The sequence below is a fragment of the Pleurodeles waltl genome, chromosome 7 (genome assembly GCF_031143425.1).
Source record: "Pleurodeles waltl isolate 20211129_DDA chromosome 7, aPleWal1.hap1.20221129, whole genome shotgun sequence".
Taxonomy (NCBI): domain Eukaryota; kingdom Metazoa; phylum Chordata; class Amphibia; order Caudata; family Salamandridae; genus Pleurodeles; species Pleurodeles waltl.
Window position 1 is genome coordinate 1,198,245,447 of NC_090446.1, and position 23,818 is coordinate 1,198,269,264.

Consider the following 23,818-nt stretch of genomic DNA (forward strand, 5'->3'; position numbering starts at 1 on the left):
AGGCTGCAAGTGGGGCTATGTAGACGTTGAAGAGAGTTGGTCTCAGGGAGGATCCCTGAGGAACTCCACAGCTGGCTTCTGTTGGTTTGGATATGTAGGGTGGGAGCCTGACTCTCTGTGTTCTTCTGGAGAGGAAGGAGTGGATCCATTGCAAGGCTTTTCTGTGGATTCCTGCATCGTGGAGCCTGGTGCATAAGATGCTGTGGGAGACCATGTCGAAGGCTGCTGAGAGGTCGAGGAGTATGAATGCTGCAGTGTGGCCGCTGTTGTGGAGTGTGTGGATGTCATCGGTGACTGCAAGAAGAGCTGTCTCTGTGCTGTGGTTGCTGCGGAAGTTAGACTGGGAGGTATCCAGTAAGTTGTTGTCTTCAATGAATTGCTGCAGCTGTGAGTTGATAGCCTTTTCCGGTATTTTGATTGGGTAGAGTAACATCAACATGGGACAGAAATTCTTTAGCTCTGATTGGTTGGCCAAGGGTTTCTTTAGGAGAGGGCGTACCTCGGTGTGTTTTTGGGGAAGGTGGCTGTGTTGATAGAGCAGTTCACCGTCTTGCAGAGCTCGGTGGCGATGGATGCGCTGGCTCTGTTGTAGATGTGGTGGGGGCAGGGGTCTGTGGGAGCACCGGAGTGGATGCTGTTCATGATGCTTTCAGTTTCTTCAATGGTGAGAGTGGAACAGCTGTGGATGGTTTGGGTGGGTTCTGGGAGGCTGGGTTGACCGAAGGTTCTGATGCTGGGCTGGTTCTGTGAGAAGAAGCTGTCATAAATATCCTTGATGTTGAAGGTGGACAGTTTGTCGCAGAGGTCTTGCGATGGGAGGATGTTGGCGGCCTCAGAGGGGGATTGGTGAATTTGTTGATCACTGTGAAGAGTTCTTTCGTGTTGTGTGTGGAGGAGTTGATACTTTCACGGAGTGTGTTTTTTTTTCGTGTTCTTGATGCATTGGTGGTGGAAGGTAGTGGCAGCTCTGGAGGAGGCAAGGTCTTCGCTGGTTTTGCTGTTTCTCCATTTCTTCTCTAGGTGCCTGCAGGTTGCCTTGGATTCTTGGAGTTTGGTGGTGAACCAGCTGACTTTTCTTGGGATGCGCTTGACCAAAGTTGATCGGAGGGGGTCTAGGGCGTCGGCGCATTCGGTAATCCAGGAGTTGAGGTTCCATGCTGCGGTGTTGGCGTTGTCAGATGGAGGAGGGGTCATTTGGCAAGTGTTGTGATGAGTGGCTCGTCTGTGATTTCATTCCACTTCCTGTAGGGGGCCCTGGGTGCTCGGAAGCAGCTGTTGCGCGCAGTGATTGCGAAATGTAGGCAGTGGTGGTCTGTCCAAACTGGAGTGGAGATGTTTTGATGGTAATCCGGTTGCTTGAGGTGAAAATGGGGTCCAGTGTGTGTCCTGCAGCATGAGTGGGCACGGTGATCAGTTGTCTGAGGCCGAGGGTGATGAGGTTGTCAAGTAGGGAGGTGGTGTTCCGTTCGTTGCAGTTCTCGAGGTGGAAATTCAGGTCACTGAGGAGGAGGTAGTCAGAGGACGCCATGGCATGGGAGGGTGGCGATGTCTACAATGAAGATGATGAATGCTGGGCAGGGGCTGGGCGGTCTGTAGACCAGGGTGCAGCGGAGGGAGGAGTTGTGGTTGGCGTGGATCAGGAAGTGAAGGTGCTCCATTGTGGTGCAGTGTTCCTCCGTGTTGATCGTGATGTGTAGCGAGGACTTGTGTACGATGGCATGGCATGCTCAATATACAGAGACACAAATAAACAAAGAGCATCATGCATGCACACAATACATACACAATTGGGATGGGGACACCAGGAACACTCAGGGAAGGAGGCTGCATGGGACACATATCACCAACGGTAGGAAAGTGCCCTTTTTGGCATGGTTACCCCCTCTTTTTGCTTGATATTGATGCTGACTTGACTGACAGTGTGCTGGGAACATGCTAACCAGGCCTCAGCACCAGTGCTCTTTCCCAAAAATTGTACCTTTGCTTCAACAACTAGCACGCCTTTGGCACAGAGTTAAGTCCCTTTTAAAAAGTACCCATGGCACTAAGGGCCGTGTGGCCAGGGAAGGTCCCCAAGGGCTGCAGCATGTATTATGCCACTCTGGGGGACCCCTCAACAAGCACATACACACTGCCATTGCAGCTTGTGAGGGCTGGTGGGGAGAAAAGGACAAAGTCGACATGGCATCCCTCTCAGGGTGCCATGCCCACAACCCCCTGCCTGTGGCATAGGTACCCCTCTAGCACGCCTTACAGCCGTAAGGCAGGGTGCACTATACCACAGGTGAGGGCATAGCTGCATGAGCAATATGCCCCATACAGTATCTAAGTCCATTTTTAGACATTGTAAGTGCAGTGTGGCCATACTGAGTATATGGGCTAAGAGTTTGTCATTATGAACTCCACAGCCCCATAATGGCTTCACTAAAGTCTGGGAAGTTTGGTATCAAACTTCTCAGCACAATAAACCCACACTGATAATAGTGTTGGACTTATTGAAAAATGAACCCAGAGGGCATCTTAGAGATGCCCCCTGTATATTAGCCAAACTTCTAGTGCTGGACTGACCAGTCTATGCCAGCCTGCCACTTCCAGACGAGTCTCTGACCACATGGGGGGAGAGCCTTTGTGCTTTCTGTGACCATAAACAATGCCTGCACTGGGTGGAGGTGGCTCACACCTCCCCCTGCTGGAACTGTAACACCAGGTGGTGATCCTCAAAGGCTTAGGCCTCTTGTTACAGTGCCCTAGGGCACTTCAGCTAGTGTACATGCCCACTTCCCCAGACAAAGCCTCACTTTTGGCGGCAAGTCCTGGAGAAAAATTAGCGAAAACAAAGAGGAGTGACCACTTGTATTGATATTTGGGTTTTGCCCACTGACTTCATGTTGCACTTAGCCTAGCAGCACACCGTCACATTAGTGACCACCAGCTTCATTTTGCCTATTGACTTTATTTTAGCATTAGCCACCGCCACGTTAAAAGCTGCAAGTAGTTTTCCACGTTGTACAATGTCCTCATCTTTTTATTCTGCTTGTTTTCGTGTTCTTTCCCACCAAGGGCTTAGGCTGATAAGAATGTACTGGGACGGTTGGGAATGGTTTTGTTTTGAAGGGGTACCTTGGGATTTTGGCCAAGTCCCGACATGTTCTTTTCAAAGCTGGCCTAAAGTAATCAGCATTTTTTGAATAATAAACTTATGAGGAGGGAGTTTCTAGAATTTTCCTCTCTTGTTTGTTCAAAGTATAAGAGGCCGAGACCAGATGGGCTGGTGTGTGAGTGATTCAGATCTCAGACATGCTGAGGACGCTGAGGTGTGTCATCCTTCCCGTGAGGATAATTGATCTCTCTCTCTCCTCGATCAATTCTGGGATCTGGCGATCTGATGCCGATAGAAGGGAGATGAAGCAGATGTGCCCTTGCCTCAGGGTGATGCATATTTTTTAATTCATCATTTGCTTTGCATTATAATATAGATACATATACTTGCTGTGTATATTGCAGTGGAGAACCATTTGTACATGTTTTCATTTCATTGCTATGACCATTTTTAAACTTGTGCTTTCAGCATGCTAATCTCCTTTACGAACCTTGAGAAGTAAATGAATAAATGTCTTCTTTAGACTAGGAACTGCATTCCAGAGATTTTTGTCAGTGCATGAGTGTTTGAGCTCGGTCATTAGTGAAGCAAAACACCAATTCAGCAGAGACCACCCCTATGGTGTCCAGACTGAAGTGATCCCCTCCTTAGAAAATCCTCCATCTTAATTTGGAGGACAGGCATCAATAGGGTTTGGTCTGTATCCCCCTCCCCAAAGGGAGTGAACATCGGAAGGGTGTAGTCCTCTTCAGGGACAGTAGCCATTGGCTACTGTCCTCTGACTCCTGTAATGCCCCTACATCCAGGATTTAAGGGCTCCCCTGAACCTAGCTCATCAGATCCCTGGCAACCTCAAGAAGAAGGAAGAAGAAGGACTGCTAAGTGGACCCACAGCGGAGAAGACTGAAGAAACCAACTGACATGGCCCCAGCCCTACAGGCCTGTCTCCAGCTTCTGAAGCCCTGCTACAAAAAGGTGACGCATCCTGCAGGACCAGGGACCTCTTAAAAGCCTCAAGAGGACTGCTTGCACCGCAGAGGACCAAGATCTCCCATGGACAGCGGCCCTGTCCAGGAAGAAACACCAGCAAGGGACTCCAGAACCTCCCCGGATCCACGAGTCCCGTCCACTCTGCACCCTATGCCCACGGCCCGTGTCCAGGTGCCCCAACTGACTAGAACTAGTCCCCAGGCTATTCTGATAAAGCGTTCACCCTGGGTTGACCCCTCCAGTCCAACATGATGATGCCTGCAGCCCCAATCCGGAAGACCTGCCTAACCACAACAGAACCGGACAAAGATTCCAAATGCCAAAAGGTACCTCTGCACCCGCAGTCTTGAGGGAACTGACGTTTGGTGTAGCAACGTCCAACAGACGTCCCTCCTTCTTGTACAACCTTTGGTTTCCTGGAACAGACCACCCGGGACTTACCTGCAGCATCTTTGTGATCCCGGGGGATTCCCCTATTGGAAAGCACTGGGAGCCCAAAGCTGTGCTTGCACCCGGCACCCAGCCGCCCCTGTGCCGCACAAGGTGTGTGTTTGGTGCTGACCTGTGGCCCCCCAGGGCTCCTTTAAAGCCCCCAGGTCTGCCCTCCGAAGACCCAGATACTTACCTGCAAGCAGGCTTGATTCAGAGTGCGCCAGTTCCCATAGGAGCCCATGTGAAATCGACCTCAACTTTGACCTTTGCACCCGGCTGGTCCCGTGTTGCTGGTGGTGGGTGTTTAGAGTTAAGTTGAACTCCAACCTGTGGACACCCTAAACCCCGGAGACTGGAACTATAAGTCTTACACTTACCTTGAAACTGTACTAACTTTTCTTCCCCCCTAGAACTGTTTCTGAAAATAGCACTGAGCCAACTTTTAAAACAGAGTATTGCTATTTATTAAAAAAACGTATAACTTGCAAAAAGTGAAAGTGGTATTGACAAATATGTTGGTTACTAACTTGCAAATGTCTTTAACTGCAACTTGAATCTTGTGGTTCTAGAAATATAGTAATAAAACATAGTTTTGCTATATAAAAACCATTGGCCTGGAGTTAGTCATTGAGTGTGTGCTTCATTTATTGCCTGTGTGTGTACAACAAATGATTTCCACTAACCTCTGATAATCCTAACTGCTTGACCACACTACCACAAGAGAGCATTAGTGTTATCTGCTTTAGCCTCTGTTAAGCATCTGGGGAACCCTGGACCCTGTGAACACTATATCAAATATTGATATTGTATATACAGCGGCAGCTTCCTAAACCATGCAACTGCCCATAAAACAACATCTGGACAGGAAAGGACCCCACATGTGTGTCAAGGACAAACAGTACTAGACAAAAATGACATGCCCACCTGCACAATGTGAAAGTGCAAACCAACAAGCACAAACAAATCCAACTGCTTGGGACATACCTCTACAGGAACTAGATGCAAGGGACACATACCTAAATAGAGAAATGCACAGTCAAATGCAAACAAAGCTAGAACACCTGCCAACACTCCGGCCCGTATTTATACTCCGTTTGCGCCGAATTTGCGTCGTTTTTTTCGACGCAAATTCGGCGCAAAACTAACGCCATATTTATACTTTGGCGTTAGACGCGTCTAGCGCCAAAGTATTGGCAAAGAGCGTCATTTTTTAGCGTGAACGCCTTCCTTGCGTTAATGAGATGCAAGGAAGGCGTTCCCGTCTAAAAAAATGACGGCGACGCAAATGCGTCGTATTTATACTCCCGGGCAAAAATCACGCCCGGGAGGTGGCGGGTCAAAAAACCCCGCATTTGCGCCACATTTTAACGCCTGGGTCAGGGTAGGCGTTAAGGGGCCTGTGGGCTCAAAATGAGCCCACAGGTGCCCTCCCCTGCCCCCAGGGACCCCTCCTGCCACCCCTGCCCACCCCAGGAGGACACCCAAGGATGGAGGGACCCACCCCAGGGACATTCAGGTAAGTTCACGTAAGTATAATTTTTGTTATTTTTCAATTTTTTTTGGGTGGCATAGGGGGGCCTTATTTGTGCCCCCCTACATGCCACTATGCCCAATGACCATGCCCAGGGGACATAAGTCCCCTGGGCATGGCCATTGGGCAAGGGGGCATGACTCCTGTCTTTACTAAGACAGGAGTCATTTAAATGGCGTCTGGGCGTCGAAAAAATGGCGCTAATCGGGTTAAGACGATTTTTTAGCGTCAACCCGACTTGCGCCATTTTAAGACGCCCTAGCGCCATTTTCCCCCTACGCCGGCGCTGCCTGGTCTACGTGGTTTTTTTCCACGCAAACCAGGCAGCGACGGTCTGCTTGCGCCGGCTAACGCCATTCCATAAATACGGCGCCCGCATGGCGCTTCAGAATGGCGTTAGACGGCGCTAAATGTTTTGACGCTAAACTGCGTTAGCGCAGTTTAGCGTCAAAAAGTATAAATATGGGCCTCCATGTCTACACTAACAAAACTCAAGCTGACACACATCAGATTAATACATAAGCCATATCAGGGGACAAGTCTGACACCATACATGCTCACATTGGACAACACAAAATGAAATACTTACCATAATAAACAGTACACAATGCCATGACACCACCATTGCATTCACACCCACATATAAAAAAACACTCAACACATACCCTTGTCTTTGAGGACACCAGCACTGCCCAAAAAGTCACATACTGCAAACAGCTGAAAATGAAGCAGCAAGCAGGCTGAAACACACACAACGGTAGCCACACAACACAAGTCACTCAGGAACAACAGTAAGGTAAAAAAAGAATTGCAGGACACATGTATACCCCCCAAAAAAAACTGTTTGGGTTTATTAACCCAAAAAAATATTAACATCCAAAGGCCAGTCCATGTTCCAGGTCAATAATAGCATAGTGTTGTACCTAAACATGACTTCCATCTGCCATGTCACCACCACAGGAAGGGGCATCAAGGGGGCTGGCAGGCACCTCAGGGATTTCCCAGGGGAGGGGGTACGTCAGATTTGGGAGGTGGGATTGGGCTTGGGAACGGTGGTCACCTTCTTTGGAGGGCTAGGCTTTTTCTTGGGAGGGGTGGGCTTCTTCTCATGGGGTAAAGGTATGGGTGCTTGCAGGGGGCACAGGGAAGGCATTGGAGGTGGAAGGGACGGCCTGGGTGGTGGGTGGGGCCTCTCAGATTTGGTGCAGAAGGTGGAGGCAACAGGGCAAAGGTCAAGGTCTAACATAAAAAGTCTCTTAGGGCACGGGAATGGTCATCAGAAGGAGGTTGGGATTTGGAGGTCGAGAGAGTGGTTGTAGGCTGTGTCGGTGTGGATGTTGTGGGTGCGTACTCAAGGGACGTATGCTTGTGTTTGGTGGGTGTCTGGTGGGTGGGTGAGTGTGGGTGTTTGTGTGTCTTGTGGGGCTGTGAGGCAGAGGGGCTGGGGATGCAGTGGTGGGTGCATGTGTGGCTGTTGGGGGATGAAGTCAGGTATGGTGGATGTGGTGGATGTCTGCGTGCCTGTAGTTGTGGTGTCTGCCAGTGTGGTGCTTGTGGTGGTGTCTGCAGGTTTGATGGGTGTGGTGGATGTTGTTTGTGTGCGTGCCAGTGTGTCTTGTGCTGCTGGTGTTTGTGTGCGCTCCTCTTGGACGTTGAGACAGATGTCTGCAGATCAGTCTGTGTTCTTTGGGTAGGTGGGGGAAGGGGGCATTTGTATTGGGAAGAGGGAGGTGGAGGGTGACGGAAGAGGAGGGGGTGACTGGCTGCCATCAGTGAGGAGACCAGAGCTTGAAAAGATCTCTGTAGGCCAGCCATTGCACCACGAATGCCATCCAGGAATGCTTTGGTTTGCTGGGGTTGTGTTGCCAGTCCCTGGATGGCATTCACAATGGCTGTCTTGCCCACAGAGTTACTTCTCAAGAGGTCAATAGCCTCCTCACTGAGGGCAGCAGGGGTAACAGGGGCTGGGGCAGAGGTGCCTGCAGCGAAGGAGACGCCCACCCTCGGGTGAGCGGCACAGCCAACTGGGTGGGGAGCAACAGGGAGGGCGGTAATAGAAGGGGGCAGTAGACAAGGATGATACAGGGGGATGCCCTGATGGATCCGACACCACTAGGGAGTGGTCACTGGAGGAGGAATCCGATGATGAGGATGTCCCAGTCTCCCCCGTGGCACTTCCCTCGCCCTCCCGGCCACTGGATTCCTCTGTGTCTGTGGTGTCTTGACTCGATGACCCATGGTCAGATGCTTCCCCACTAGGCTCTGCCCCGTCTCCTTCGCTTGCCGGTGCTGATGCTGTAAAGACAAAGAGAAATAGGGTCATCACATGTCCATGAACACACTTGAGCAACAGCTCTGATTAGCAAACATTACCATGATGTCAAGTAAGCCCCAGCAAGAAACTCCACCTAAGTGGACCATACATGTGCCATAACAAATGCATGCATGCCATCTAAACTGGCAACAGTTGCCCACAGGAAAATTAGGATCTCACAACACTGCAATTGCATGGCTGAAGTTGTGCAATCACCATGACCAGTCAAACATTTGGAGACAACATCACCCACAAAGTGTTGCCCCATGAGCAGACCACAGTCACCTGTTGGCATACAAATGTAGGACAATGCAAAGTAAATTCCCACAGATCCCACACAAGGCCATGCACACATCCATTTGTCATATACATCATTACCCAACAATAAGAAATGATGGTCCAAACTTCAGACATTTTGATGGCAAAAGTAGAAGGTGACATGGAAATACCCATATCACCCTGGGAAACTATCTACATTTTACACCTTACCAAATGATTATTGTCCCAACAGAGAGAAGGAGGTAGTACCAATGTCGTACAGATAGGCCACACATATGGCATGTGTTAGAAATGGGGTGTTTGGTTGGCAGTCAGGTTACTGTCCAAGCAAGGACCCTCACTCTAGTCAGGGTAAAGGAGAATCACCCTCAGTTAACCCCCACTCACCCTCTTGGTAGCTTGTCACAAGCAGACAGGCTTAACTTCAGAAGCAATGTGTAAAGTATTTGTACCAACACACACATTAACCCTAGTGAAAACACTACAAAATGACACAACACAGGTTTAGAAAAATAGGTAATATTTATCTCAACAAAAGAAGACCAAAACGACAAAAATCCAACATACACAAGTTATCAATTTAAAAAGCAAAGAGTCTTAAATCCTTTTGAAAATAGTGAGAACTTTGTTAGCGTTAAAAAGTACCTGGGTAGTGTCGAAATAACACCGCACGGGCGAGTGTGCATCGGAAGAGGCCAGCGATGCGTCGATTTCTCACTCGCAAAGCGAGACCGTGCGTCGTTCCTCCTCCGGTCGGGTTGGCGTGAGTTGTTTTTCCTCTCCCGCAAGAGAGCAATGCGTCGATCCAGACAGGCACCTCGGGTTCGGGCAGGGTTTGCGTTGTTTTTCTGCGCCCAGCAATGTTGTGCTGAAAATCTGGTCGCACGGTATGACAAAACCGCACTGCGTGGGGTTTGCGTCGTTATCAGCCTCCGTTAGCGGGTGTTGCGCATCATTTCTCCAGCCACATTGCATTGATCTTCCAGCCATGATGCAGGTGGAGCGTAGATTTGAGCCACGAAGCATGCAGCGTGTCGTTTCTCAGCCGCGTCTTGGTAGGTGTGTCAAAAATTTCCCTGCACAGCAGTCTGTGCGTTGATTTTCAGTCTGGGACTGCCAGCTTCACCTTTCAAGGGCCCAGGAACTGGATAGGACACCACTTGGCAGGGAAAGAGTCTCAGCAGAGAGTCCAGGTGCTGGCAAGGCAAGTCTTTGATGGCCCTCAAACTTCAACAACAGGAGGCAAGCTCAGTTCAAGTCCTTGGAGATTCTTCACAAGCAGGAATGCACAACAAAGTCCAGTCTTTATCCCCTATCACAGGCAGAAGCAGCAACTTTAAGATAGCTCCACAAAGCACTTCTTCTCAGCTCTTCAGCTCTTCTCCTTGGCAGAGGTTCCTCTTGGTTACTGAAGTGATCTAATTTCCAGGGGTTTGGGTGCTCTTTGTATACCCATTTCTGCCTTTGAAGTAGTCCTACTTCAAAGGAAAGTCTCTCTTGTTTGTGAGATCCTGCCTTGCCCAGGCTAGGCCACAGACACACACCAGGGGGTTGGAGACTGCATTGTGGGAGGGCAGGCACAGCCCTTTCAGGTGTAAGTGACCACTCCTCCCCTCCCTCCTAGCACAGATGGTTCATCAGGAATGCAGACTACGCCCCAGCTCCCTTTGTGTCACTGTATAGAGAGAGGTGTAAACAGCCCAACTGTCAAACTAACTCAGACAGGGAATCCACAAACAGGCAGAGTCACAGAATGGTTTAAGCAAGAAAATGCCTACTTTCTAAAAGTGCCATTTTCAAACACACAATCTCAACACCAACTTTACCAAAAGATGTATTTTTAAATTGTGAGTTCAGAGACCACAAACTCCCTATGTCTATCTGCTCCCAAAGGGAATCTACGCTTTAATCATATTTAAAGGTAGCCCCCGTGTTAACATATGAGAGAGATAGGCCTTGCAACAGTGAAAAACGAATTTGCCAGTATTTCACTGTCAGGACATTTAAAACACATTAGTATATGTCCTACCTTAAACATACACTGCACCCTGCCCATGGAGCTACCTACAGCCTACCTTAGGAGTGTCTTACCTGCAAGAAAAGGGAAGGTTTAGGTCTAGCAAGTGGGTACACATGCCAAGTCGAATTGGCAGTTTAAAACTGCCCACACAGACACTGCAGTGACAGGTCTGAGTCAGGTTTACAGGGCTACTAATGTGTGTGGCACAACCAGTGCTGCAGGCCCACTAGCAGCATTTGATTTACATGCACTGGGAACCTCTAGTGCACTGTACTAGGGACTTACTAGTGAATCAAATATGCCAGTCATGGAAAGCCAATTACAGACACATTTTATATAGAAGCACTTGCACTTTAGCACTGGAAAGCAGTGGTAAAGTGCCCAGAGTAACACAAACAGCAAAAAAAGAGTTCAACACACATCAACAACCTGGAAAACAGAGGCAAAAAGTTCAGGGAGGCCACTGCGAGGATGCCCAGTCTAACAGCATGGAAATGAGCTCTGCAGACATTATGTTCAATTTGTCAGGGAGAGATTCCACAACATACACAACACAATGAATCACCAAGCCCTAGGGTCATAACCACTAATGTCTGGCACCCCTTACAATGGCATACTTTGAGTGCTTCAGTAGAAGCCATCAGTCCTTTGCATGTTGGAGAGACACACAAGTAGCAAGCACTTCTAGGAGGCCCACATCATATTGCCCAATTGGAAGCCACATCACCATTCCCATCATGGCCATGCAAACCCAGATGCCTGTTTGTGGATGTATGCCTTTACTTAAACACGTGTCTAAAACATAAGTGCAAGTCACTCCATAATGCATGGCAACAGTCAGGGCCCATACCTTATCCTTCGTACATGTGCAGTCATTTTTAAACATGATGTCACATCAAGCACAAAAATATTCACATTGTGGCTCTGAACTCTAGGCCTACCTGTCATGCCCCTCATTGCTTCTGCAGTAGCACATCCCAAATAACATGCTATGACGCATGAGGGAATGTGTCAGCCAGTAAACAGTGGTGACACACTCCTGTATGTGGCACAACATGAAATGTAAACCCATTGAAATGTACTATTACAGAAACAGTTTAACATGCACAGATAGGTGAGGGAATACAGACATCACCCCATCAACATAAGAAGACCATCCATGAACCTTCAGCTTACAAATGTTTCCTAAGGAGAAAGGGACACATGCTGACATGTAGGCACAAGGAATGTTGGCAACAGTGATGGCACATAAAGCATGTCAATGAACATTCCCCACTTACCAAGGGAAAGTAGTGATCCATGGCTGCATCCAAAGAACAATATAAGACCTGTCACATGTATGTTGAACACCTCCACATTCCAGACTGCAGTGAGGCACCAGCAACCATCATACACTGAGAAAACAAGATGCTGGGTGGCGGATGCCAACCTGCACATTTACACAAACAGATGGGTGAGGACAGTGATCCCTCCCCTACTTACCTGTGCACGGGAACACTGAGGAGTAGTGGTCTATTGCCTAGAAATTACACACACTACAACAACAATCATTACTTGATTGATCAGTGTACACACCAGTAATTGGTCTTTATACAGCAAGTGGTGTGAGGATTCCTTCCACCCGCAATTTTTCCTAGGTCCATGCTCCAACAGGCAAGGCATAGCAGTAGAAAACGAGATGTAAACACAAGCAATCTCTCCTCCAATGCGTGACAATGGCTCATCCATAATAGTCCGGGGGAGCAGTCAGAACCTCACTCAATCACTTGGCAATGGGACAGACAAAAACATGCCCTGAACTCTCCCCCTTGTGGCTGCTGTGCTGCCCTCAAATGCCCACCAAGCTCTGGATAGGCCACCGCCAGAATGCGGGCCAGGTCATTGTCTGATGGGCACCCCGTCCACGTTGGGAGGACAGCCCCAGCTGAGCCTCCAAAATCTTCCGGGCCCAGCTTCTCAGGTCCTCCCACCTCTTTCTGCAGTGGGCACTCCGCCAGCTGTGGATCCCCAGGGTCCCCACCTTCTTGGCAATGGCTCTCCATATCCCCTTCTTTTGATGGGTGTTGACCTGCATGGGTGCAAAAGACAAATCAAGAGATCATGATCACAAGTCTCATCATGAATGGTCCAGTCACATACATATCAGTTATCAACAAGATTAGGTTCTTGTCTTTCTACGCCTATGTCAAATGCTAAATCAAAAAGAGTTATTCTCCTATTTTTGGTATTCACATATCTTTTAAAATGTATTAATGCTGCAAAATAAAAAAAATCACGTCATCAGGCAGGAAGATTTTTCTATCACAATGTTGTGTAGCCATTTTAATTATAGCTCCATGCACGTTATTTTAACATACTAGGCCTGCCGCTGTGCACTTTAACCTAGATATATTTTATTCAGCTTCGCTTTATTATTGTTACAAAAGCCAATTTACTGTCTTGTTTTATTTCTCTCTATTTAACTGTTTTTGCCTAGGCCAGCACTCTTAAACAAGACATTCTTGCTCACTCTGTGCTTCTTCCAAGGCTGCAGAAGGATAGGTTGCTGGTGAACGTGATATAAAGTTTTGTCTCTGATATTCATAGAAAACACACATCCTTACGTAGGGACATTTTCTCAGAACATCAGTTGTTTTATTACAAAAACACTTCCCTGTCCCTTACACGTAAGAGTGAGATTCCAGCCAGAGAACCAAGACTGTATGATGATTGCTGAATGCTTTGCTACAGCTGCTTATGCAGAGTTCAGGCCTTTGCTCAGGTATGGGGGATGATGTCTTCCCAGGGGAACCTGAAGGGCAGAATTAGAGCTTAACACGCTGTGCTCTATTGTAGCCTAGGTAAGAATTAGCCTATTGACGTTAGTTACAATATGGTAGCGTTATTTCTATGCTTTACTCTCCTTGTCACAATCTTAATGTTTCAAACAGAAAGAGGGGATCGGAGGACTAAATGGTCCAGTGTACACCCTCCTGACAATGTGATAACATAATATGGTACACTGTTCCAAAGTTAGTAAGAAGGAAAGAAGAGAAGTCCTGATAATCAGGAGCAATAGTCCTCACACACCATATTTGGTGTCATGCTTCATCATCGGACAGCTCCTCGTCAGACCGGCGCTGCAATGTCTGACGGGCACCCCCCGGGGGGGGCTCTTTGCCGGAGATCTTTTTATACTCGATGATGCCGCGGAGCCAAATATGGGTCCGAGAGAGGAGGAAAATACACAAGAAAGAAGAGTAAAATTGGCTCAAATCCCTCACTAAATAGTTTATTACTTGCTGTTGGGAAATGGTCAAGATTAAAAAAAGGAATAAAGGGAGTGAAGCCAGAGATAATGCTCAGACACTCACACAAGAACAATCAAAATAAAGGAGGATGGAAATAATCCGACACTCCTTAGTATGCGGTCAACATGTTTTGCGTCTCTTATGGTCCAACAGGATCCCCTGACGCTTCTTCAGGACCTACTTAATCATTGAGCTTCTTCTAATTGAAAAAAGCAACTTAAATTCACTATCACCAAAAATTCCTTGGAGACTCTCGGATCTTTCTCTAAACCCACTTCCCAGGATTATTCTTTTTATTGCACTTCACAAGAAGTGGAGTCTGCCACAAAACCCCAAGTGTGAGTGGGTGTATAAGGGGAGTCACAGGGATGAAGAAGGGAAAACAAAAAAATAAAAAATATTTTTTTTAAAAGTACATGTTTGCCGCCAGCCGCCTCTCTCCTCTTCTTCTCTCCAGATGGTGTTGGTTTCTCAGCACTCCCTGGGACACCAGCACAGGCTCCCAAAGCAATCCTGGTGCTGCTCTCATGCTATACCTGGCATGAGAGCAGGACCAGCATCTGTCTGAGTGGCTTGTTCTACCACTCAGACACTGCATGGGAGTCTGTGCAGTGTCTCCAACCCGGCTGTGCAAACAGCACAGCCGGCTGGCCAAACAGATATATGCACTTAGTGCACTCCACTCCTCCTGCCCACTCACATGGCCCAGCCCCACCCCTCCCTTCAGAGCCAGCAGCTGAAAAATAAAACAATAGTAAACTATTGTTTTATTTTACTGGCTCTTAGCCGGGGGGGTGACACTCCTTCGCCATTGTGAAGGAACCGCTGCGGTTCACATAATACACTCACAATCCAATATCCAATCATTCATTAGCCCCATAGTACTCTCAGATCATGCCATGGTTACCACAGATTTGGGCTTGGTTTCCCAACAATCTGACAACTATAGGTGGAGATTTAACAATTTGTTGTTAAAGGAGTGTACAATTTCCCTCCTTTTTTATGTCATTTGCCACCAAATGTTTCTTATTTAATGATTCTTCAACTATTTCTCCTCCATTATGGGTCATGTTAGAAATGGGGTCTCTAGTTGGCAGTCGGTTTGCACCCTGTCCAAGTAGGGACCCTCACTCTAGTCAGGATAAGGGAGATACCCGCTCAGATAACCCCTGCTCACCCCCTTGGTAGCTTGGCACGAGCAGTCAAGCGTGTCTCAGAAGCAATGTGTAAAGCATTTGCACATAACACACATTAATAACTGAAAACACTACAAAAGGACACCACACCAGTTTTAGAAAAATAGGCAATATTTATCTATATAAAACAAGACCAAATATGATAAAAATCAAAAATAAAGTAATAAAAATATGAATTCCTGCAAGATTTAGTCAGAAATGCGGTTCCTTGAAGTCGATAGCTCCACCTGGGGCTATCACGGCGTCATGATCAGCAAAACCAACAATTCAGGGCGGCCGTGGCGTTGCGGGCCAGCTACAGTGTCGGGAGCGCCCGCAAACAGTACCTTGGATTTGCAGGGCGTCGTGATCCTCGCGGTGAGCTCAGGAGAGCGGTGTCGCTGATGTCGCAGTGTCGGTTCTGGAGTCGGTGCAGGAGTCGTCAGGCCCTTGATGTCACACGCGTTGCAGATCGAACTCCAGGCTGATGAAGTCAGGTGCGCCGCCGTGGATGGCGTTGGGGCTGCTGTGCAAAGCAGGACGATGCATCGTCATTGCTGAAGCGATGTTGTCGGTAGACCCAAGCCAGCGGTGCAGGACGGGACGGTGCTTTGTGGCCCTCACAAGCGGTGTCCACAGTCTACGGTGCAGGCAGGATGCCTGGTGACGACACAGGAGTCGATGATGCTGGTGCCGGTGGACCGGGGCTGCGGTGTGGGACGGGACAGTACTTCGTGTTCCTCACAAGCGGTGTCCACAGGCCACGGTGCAAGCAACGGCGCCGGTGTCAGCAGGAGCGTCATCATCAGAGATGCCCAGGCTGTGGTGTGTGCAGGCGAGGCCAGGGTGCGGGCCCACAGGTCACAGTGCGAGCAGCGGCTCGGTTAATTCGTCCCATGATGGCGTCAGTGAGACCAGGGTTTTGGTGCGAAGCAGGGCAATGCGACTCCGTGCGGCATCGGCAGGTCACGGTGCAGGCCAGTGGCGTCGTTGGCGACGTCGCACTGGTTTCTCCTCTTGAGCAGCCAAAACACACAGTTCCCAGTGCTGCAGGCCGAGGAAACTGAAGTCTTTGGTGTCCCTGAGACTTCCAACAGGAGGCAAGCTGTACTCCAAGCCCTTGGAGAACTTTCTCAAGCAGGACACACAGAAAAGTTCACCCGTTGCACTCTTTTTGGGCAGAAGCAGCAACTGCAGGCCAGTCCAGCAAAGCAACACAGCAAAGGGACAGTACTCCTCCTTCAGCTCTTCTCCTGGGAAGAGGTTCCTCTTGATTCCAGAAAGATTCTAAAAGTCTGGGGTTTTGGGTCTTCTTCTTATACCCAGTTCTGCCTTTGAAGTTTGCAAACTTCAAAGCAAAGTCTCAAGTGTTTGCAAGATACTTCCCTGTCCAGGTCAGGCCCCAGACACTCACCAGGGGGTCGGAGACGGCATTGTGTGAGGGCAGGCACAGTCCTTTCAGGTGTGAGTGACCACTCATTCCCTCCAGCACAGATGGCTAATCAAGATATGCAGGCTACACCCCAGCCCCGTTTGTGTTACTGTCTAGAGGAGAGGTGTGAACAGCCCAACTATGATGGGGAACCCACAAACAGGCAGAGTCACAGAATGGATTAAGCAAGAAAAAGCCTATTCTCTAAAAGTGGCATTTTCAAACAGACAGTTTAAAAACCAACTTCACTAAAAGATGTATTTTTAAATTGTGAGTTCAGAGACCCTAAACTCCAAATTTTTATCTGCTCTCAAAAGGAATCTGCACTTTAAGGATATTTAAAGGCAGCCCGTGTTAACCTATGAGAGAGAAAGGCCTTGCACAGTGAAAAACAAATTTGGCAGTATTTCACTGTTAGGACATATAAAACACACTAGTATATGTCCTACCTCAAACATACACTGCACCCTGCCCCTGGGGTTACCTAGGGCCTACCTTAGGGGTGCCTGACATGTAGTAGAAGGGAAGGTTTTGGCCTTGCAAGTGGGTACACTTGCCAAGTCGAATTGGCAGTTTAAAACTGCACACACATGCACTGCAGTGGCAGGTCTGAGTCATGTTTACAGGGCTACTAATGTGGGTGGCACAAACAGTGCTGCAGGCCCACTAGTAGCATTTGATTTACAGGCCCTGGGAACCTCTAGTGCACTTTACTAGGGACTTACCAGTAAACCAAATATGCCAATCATGGATAAACCAATCAACAGTACACTTTACACAGAGAGCATATGCACTTTAGCACTGGTTAGCAGTGGTAAAGTGCCCAGATTCCTAAAGCCAACAAAAACAGGTCAGAAAAAATAGGAGGAAGGAGGCAAAAAGACTGGGGGTGACCCTGAAAAAGGGGCCATTTCCAACAGGGCACATTTAAGGCAGAGGTCCATTGTTTTATCATAGACTATGTAGCAAAAAAAAGAAAGGTCAAATCAAAGAATATACATCATTATAATCTTCAATAAAAACATTTGAACAAAAATAATTTTCTTCTAAATCAAACACTGATCTTCAAACTCTGTTTAAGGTCAAATTACATTTAAACACTATTTCCACCAATGATGCCTCATCTATTTTGCTCAGAAGGAACACTCGCTATTATGGTGGGAAGAATAATGTTGGGAAATTATTAGCTTATTATCTGAAGGTGAAGAAACAGGTTGAAGAAAAAGTGATGTACGATTTACTCATTTTTTAACTTGCAGGGTGTGATGATGACAAAACATTTCTCCAGGTGTAAAAAGAGCCCTAACTAATAACAGAGGAAAGCTGGGGCAATGGAAAAATAATGATTGGTTTGATTCTGCATGTACCAAGGCACATAAGAGATTAAAGAAGGCTTGTGGCACTCCTAACAGATGCCCGAATGAGGTTCATAAACTTAGGCACGAATATAAAGTAGCAATTAAGAGAAGGAAAGATTGCCTGAAAGACGAAATCTGGGAATCACTCGATAACGGCAGTCTCAAAAATGATAACATCCTCTTTTGGAAGATAATAAATATCCCAATGCTAGGGACAAAAGAGAATCCTAGACTGGAGATTGCTAAAACGGAAGGAGAATGGATTGGTAATTTTTCTGACATAAATGGCCCTGTAAGCAAGGTAGATCCGAATGAGCCTTTGACTGGTGATGTTACTAAAACAGCCACCCGTCTGATCTTAACCCCACCCTTTAGCTTGGAGGAAGTTGTAGGGCAATTAACGCAAGTAAAGCTGGAAAGGCACCAGGCCCTGATGGTGTCCCAGTGGACCACTATAAGGCCAACATCCAGCTATGGGTCCTCTGTTGACCCAGGTCCTGAGGGCATGCGTGTATTTCAGGATTTACACCATCTTAGGCGGAGTCCATTATTATTCCAATATTTAAAAAGGGCGACCGCCTCAATCCAGCATGTTATAGATCCATCTCACTTCTTGATTCATTAGCCAAAATAGCCGGCCACGTTATTCTGAACAGATTACAATACTGGGCAGAATCAAATAACATCTTGTCAGAACTACAATATGGATTCCGTCCAGGTATTGGAACAGTGGAACAGGCCCTGAATCTAAGCGTTATAATGAGGAAATATACAAAGATCAGGGAAGGTAATCTTTATCTTGCCTTCATTGACCTGACCTCGGCTTTTGATTGTGTAGTTCACGATACTTTATGGAGCATCTTGAATGATATAGGGGTAGACCAGACCATTATTTATTTCATAAGGGAGCTCTATTCAGGAAGTAAAGCTAAGGTGAGATATGGGGTAAGAGGGAAATGCTCTAGACCCTTTTGTATGCACAGAGGAGTATGTCAAGGTTGCGTTTTAGCACCTTTTTTATTTTCATTATATCTAAATGAGCTGGGGACAGAATTGGTAAATAAGTGTAAAGATCTCCCTCAAATCGAACATCGTCCGATCCCGGTCTTACTCTATGCAGATGATGCCGTCCTTATGGCACAGACTTCATTAGCTCTCCAGCGACACTTGACAACTTGTGCTAGCTACATGACCAATTTGGGTCTCAAAGTTAATCATTCTAAAACTTATATTTTGAAATGCGACAGAAACTAAAGAACCACGATATTACTATGCAGTGTGGGACAATTAATTCCGCATCAACATTCTCATATTTGAGAATCCTGTTTGACAAGGATGCCACTTGGTCACGGTGTGTAAACATTAGGAAATTACACTTTATTAATGCCAATATGGCTCTGAAGAAACTTTCAAAACAGCTAGGGACCATCACACCACAGAATATGTTAAAAGTATACAGAGCAAAATGTATCCCCACTGCCATTTACGGGGCGGGCATTTGGGGGCACTCTAAATGTAATATCCTCCAAATAGCGGAAAATGAATTCCTGAGAGTTCTCTTAACCGTACCAAAGCGTACTTCCTCATTTGTTTGTCATGCAGAATTGGGTGTTACTTAGCTGATTTGATAATGGTACAGCCCATTTTATTATGGCAGAGAAGATGGACCTCAGAACATGCAGGTTTAAACCAGGCTGTTCTTCAGGACTGTCTGGCTTCTAAAATCTCCCTAAAAGTCTCATGGTTGAGGTATACTAAAAATGTCTTTAAAGACCTGGGGCACCTTCAATACTATGAAAATCCAGAACTGTTGGCTGCAATATGTAGGAAAGGCCTGAAGACCTCATGCCTTAAACACTTTGTGGATCTGAGGTGGTCAGCGAAAGCCCCAAAACATAACGTCATGCGTAATCAACTTATGCTGACTGCAGACGGCATGCAGTTTTACTTAATGCATGTAATAAGTATGAGACATTGTTTTGTCCTCACTCGTCTAAGATTAGACATATTTCACCGTTTGGTAACATTCCCTTCCATGAACGATTGGAGTGTGACATTAAAGACCTGTCCTTGCGATTCTGTCTCAACAAAAAATACAATACATGTGGTGTTATTCTGCAATTGTATGAGATGCTGAGGAAACAATATATAATCCCTCTTTTAAGAACTTTTCACATACGCCAATGCCGTCCTGAGTATCTTTATCTCCAGTCGCTCCTGACCATCGAAATATGCTGTGCTCCGGCAAATATGTTAAGTTCTGTTTTAATTGCTAGAAAGCACTTAAATAAGATTATAACTTGAATCTGTCGAATATTTTATTCTAATTACCTCGGATATTGTACTTAGAATAATTAGTCAGCAGCTTGAGCTGAATAGATCATTTGCACAGGTAGTTACAATTGATCTTCCATAATCCTCAAAACATTTCTTTAGTAAGCCCCTACGGGGACGGGACCTACATGTAGTACGGGGGTCTGGGTTAATAAAGTATTTTGTTGGTACCATTTTACATCATATGTTTTACCTAGAACTACGTACGTAATGTACCTAACCTGAAAGAGTTTTATATAACTAGTCAGGTGGGAAAACATTCTCCATGTAATAGTAGTGAACTTGCGTTTAGGATAAATCATATTTTAGTTAATCTTCCGAGATTATGGAATTGTATTCCTCGTTTTAGAGATGTGTATTACCTGCTTTAATTTTAATTGTATTCTATTTGGTACTGAGCATTTTACTCAAAATGATATCTGTTGCTGTCCATATTCTAAGAAGAATGAGAATATTTTAGACTAACAAACTATTTATTAAGAAACGTGTTGTATGTATTATGCTTTTATGGTCTTTTGTGACCAAATAAAGAAACTTGATGATGATGATGACAAAACATCAAGATATCCTAAATGAATTTGTTAACTTCTATAAAACTACCTATACTCCTAAAATTCCAACTCATCAATCTCACAAAGACGAATACCTGCATCAAACCCCCTACTCTATTCCTTCTCATTCAATCTTTGATTCTTTGGAAACAAATGTTACCCTTGATGAGGTTGCCCAAGCATTAAGCTCACTAAAAAAAGGGGAAACACCACATGACCAGATGGCTTTACTGTAGAATTCTTTTTACATTTCTTTAGAGCTATTCTTCCTCACATGTTGTGCCTCTTTCATTATTTTAAACTCTAAATCTGCTTCTAGTATGGTTCAAGAAGCCACAATGTGCCTTATTCATTAAGATGGCAAAGCACTTAGTAAAATTTACAGACCTATTTCACTGGTAAATGTAGACTACAAGATTTTTGCTAAAGTTTCAGCAATCCGGTGAGAAGAATTTCTCCCACATCCCATTGGAAAAGAACAATCTGGTTTCATTAAAGATAGATTCATGTCAAATTATACTAGATTGTTTCTCAGTATACTTAGTAAATCTCCACTTCTAAACACTCATCTTGCAGCAATTACAATAGATGCAGAGAAAGCATTTGGAAGTATGCATTGGCATTTAATGTTAAAATCTTTAACTTGGCTGGTTTTCGGCCTAAAAAAATAGATGTACTCTCCTTTCTCTATCATTCACCACTTGCACCTGTCCTTGTCAATTGGAAGGTTTCTACATACATTCCTCTTCGCCATGGAGTGTGACAAGGTTGTCCTCTTTCCCCTTTATTATTTGTTCTAGCACTTGAACATTTCCTTTTTCGCATCCTTTCTAACTTGTCTATATCTGGCTCAGTATGGAGATCATCAGCTAAAGTTAGCAGCTTATGCAGATGATGTTTTTCTTTTTTTCTACTCTACAGAAACTTCCTTCCCAGCGCTCCTTCATGAAACAGCTCTCTTTTCTGAAGTCTCTGGGTACAGATTTAAGAAAGATAAAACTCTTCCACTTAATGAATATACAATCAAACCATCTTTTATGGAGACTGGTTTTCAATGGCCAGCATCTTCCAAGATTAAATATTTTGGTATTTTGTTTATGAAATCAGTACAAGAATCCATTACGATTAATTTTAAGTATCTTCTCACTAAAATTGAAACCCTACTTTCTTCTTGGGATCTCCTATTTCTGTCATGGTGGAAGCATTTAGCTCTATTAAAATGATATCTCCTCTTTAGCTCTATCTTTCTATTATTAAAATAATTAATTCCATACTTACTAAATGTGTATGGGATAAAAAGAAAGCAAGAGTTTCTTTATCTCTTTTACAAAATCAAAACTAGAAGGAGGAGTAAATGTCCCATATTTTATCATTACCTTGGTATACATCAGGCTTCCTTTTGGATTTCTGACTCATGCTCACCCTTCACTTACATATGGTTAGATATAGAGAGAGCTCCCCTCTACCCCTTTTTTCAAAAGAGATGTTATTTTTGTCCTCTAAATCATCACTTCTAACTTCCGCCCTTTCTCATTATACTATTTCCCTCATCAAAACAATGTTCACTTCTAAGGCAGTAACACCTTCTGTGTTTCTTAATATGCCTATATGGTATAATAAACTTGTTAAGATTGATAACAGACTTTTTTTGGCATTCCTGCAAAACTAAAGGTATTATGTGGAAAGTGCAACTACCTGACAATAATGCTCCCATTTCCATCTCCTGTTTTAGACCTCTTTTACACTGTCCTCAATCTTGTCTAAATGTTGGTTTTGAGATTATTCCAATAGTGGCATTATACATATGCTGTTTAGATGTCCCAACACATTCTCCTTTTAACACAAAGTTTAGTCACAGATTAGAAAAAATGTTAATTCCTTATGGCTTATGAGGAATATACTCTCCTATTTATAAGTGATGAGTTCTTTATGTTTTTTTCCTCTCTCCTTCTTCCGCTTTTCTCTAGAAAACCACAAAGGCTTTAGTTATTTAGTATAGTGTTTCTATGCATCGTAATAGAATTATACTTCTAATATAGTGATTTTTCTCTTGCATATTGATATTCAAATAGTCTTTTAAGCAGAAATGGAAATATATATAAGACTTATTTCATTGTCTTTGTGCTGAATTCACTCATTTTTTCAGACCAACACCTTTGCCTTTGTTAAACATAAGGTGATAATCTCTATTTTATGTCATACCTCAGCAAGCCGCTTCTCATATCCTTTAAAGACAACTTGACATCTTTATTATTCACTCTAATAAAAGGCACTGCTTCCATTGGAAACACTCGCTGCAACACTTGCATGATCTATTCCTTATTCACTTTTGCTACACATTCTATTTGGAATCTTTCAGACCTATAATGTATTGACATCACAAAAACATCCTTCTCTTACGAACAAGACAGATCATTGGACCCACAGCACAGTACTCACCTTCACCACTTTCACAATATTTGTATATGTGAACCTTTAGCTACTTATATCTTGCCACACATCTTTTCATTAAGGGTTTTTCATACTCAGATATCTTTGCCAGACCCTCCCTCATATACATCTCTTAGTCATATTGTGCCCCAAATACTCCTCACGTGCAATTTCCAATATTCTACTTCTCACATCTATCAGTGGCACTGATTTCTCCTTTCATATTACTACCAAATTACTTATAATCTCTCATCCTTCCCCAAACCAATTCTATTTTTCGCCCTAATTCAGAACCTTGAAAACTTATTCAATATACTCCCACATCCAATTCTTTGTCCTCATTCTTCACATTCATCCACTCCTCACACATTAGGTTTCTCCAACATATTTCATACCAGCTCCATTCCAAATTATCCTTCTTTTTATTCTCCACCAAGGACACTTCAATCACCAAGGGACTCTGTTTCTGTTTTTGTAATTCTTGGACCATTGCCTGGTGTTAGTGTAAAACAAATTAAAAACAATTTATGGATAATTTATGAGTGAAGAGAAAGGAGATTAAGTGCAAATGTTAGGTAAAGC